This window comes from Gopherus evgoodei, chromosome 5 (assembly GCF_007399415.2).
Source record: "Gopherus evgoodei ecotype Sinaloan lineage chromosome 5, rGopEvg1_v1.p, whole genome shotgun sequence".
Classification (NCBI taxonomy): Eukaryota; Metazoa; Chordata; order Testudines; family Testudinidae; genus Gopherus; species Gopherus evgoodei.
The window spans coordinates 89629693-89631554 of record NC_044326.1 but is presented as its reverse complement, the minus strand read 5'-3'; positions in this window follow the sequence as shown (position 1 = coordinate 89631554).

Sequence of the window (1862 nt, the reverse complement as noted above, 5' to 3'; positions counted from 1 at the left end):
CTCTCATGTTGTCCATTATTTACAGGTCAGTAGGGGCAGTTTTTGAATTGCAGCTTCTCTGGCCTACATGATTAAGAATCTGATCATAAACACTGATCCATGGTTGCAAAGTTGTAAATTGTTTTGTCCAAAAAGTTGCTGAGTTGATCCTTACCAAATGGATTAAGGTCTCTCAGACTGCCTGCACTTCCCAGTATCCAGATTCTTTTCTTTTATGCTTGTCCAATAATAGGAACTTTATGCCTTGGAAGAAAATCACTAATGATGTTACTTATGGTTTGTCCCTCCTGGGCACTTCCAGCCTCTCCGAGGAACATCTGAAGACACTCTATCCTAGTGACATACTGACTCCTTGACTCTCTGTGGTAATCTCAGTTTTACAGGTCATCTTCCAGAAGGGACCATGTGATTATCTAGTCTAACCTTTTGGAGCCTCTCTGTTAAGTCTCTTAGCTCTCTGAGAAAACAGATACAGATTAAGATGCTCAAGAGAGACCAGCACTAATATTCTATTGACAATCTGAAGCATCTTGTCTTGTACCTGGTGACCTAAAATGTTTTGGAAACTTCTTGGTTGACTAGAAGCTATCCTTTTTATTCCCCCTTCCCTAGTGTTGGTATCCAAAGGAAAATTTGGCTAAGGGAAAGTACCTCAATCTGTGTCTTGAGACAATGGGGCACAATGGTCAGTCTCCTTGTGGGTCATGCTAGTGATGTGCCTCTGGTTTCACTACTCTGTTTAAAGAGAAATTGATAGGAGGGTTTTAGTTTTAATACTGAAATCTGTTGCGGTTCAAGAATTTATTTTAAATGAAGACAACTTTGTTTTGGTGTCTTAGGGCCAGATCCCAAAGGTGCTTAGTCTCCCATTTTGTACTGAAAACAGTGGAAGTTAGGAGCCTAAAATACCTTTGTGGATCTGGGCCTTACTCTCTACTTCCTGATTCTATTTATACATGGCATCCTTTAAAATTGCGCATAGACGCACATACTCTAAAATTGCTAGAGAGAATTGTTGGAGAAAAACTTAAGTTCTCACTTTTTTGGTTGGGTGCAGCAGAGTCAGATACTTTATTTTCTCTTTACAATTGTATAGAGGGAGGGAGTGCCCTAGGACACAGGGGTGCCCCAGTCCCAGGCAGGTCGCTCCACAGGTAAACAATTACAGCCAGCATTTATACCTTTTTGTTACAGACAATAATAAGTAACAGCTGCATTTTGTTTATACATAGGTCATCCTCATATCTTGTTTTTCTCATTTCTAAAGAGATGCCAGGCTACATTCCTCATTATCGACACAAGGTCGCAACAACTTCTCTCACAGTTCTTTCCCACTCGCCTCACGCAATCCTCGCTTCTACAAAACTTGCGTTATTAGGGTTACAGCTAGCCTGACTCTTGCTAACAGACTGTCTTGCATTAAGATCCCCTACAAATCCCTGTCAGTTCTTTCTCTCCTTCCACAGCATGCACAGGGTAATCCAAATTCAGGTGCACAGTGTAAAAAGTGCTATAGGATCCATTTAAGTAATATCCATCATTAATTAGTTTCTGATATTAACAAATGAGTTGATATATGAAATTATAAACGAATACCAAACTTCCGCAAGAGAAATATAAATTTGGATGTACAGTGAAGAGGAGCATAGAAGTAAAGCACTTGCACAATTGAATCCAGGGTCAGTTTGTCTTTAAAATAAGCACTTTACCTAGAAGTGTAAGTTCCAGTTTTACACCATCTGTAAAATGAGGATATTCATACTAACCTTTGTAAAGTGCTTTGAGAGCTACTGCTACAAAGCACTATGTAAGAACTAGGAAATTATTTATTTATTTATTTGTTAATGTTTCTTTATTTTGCT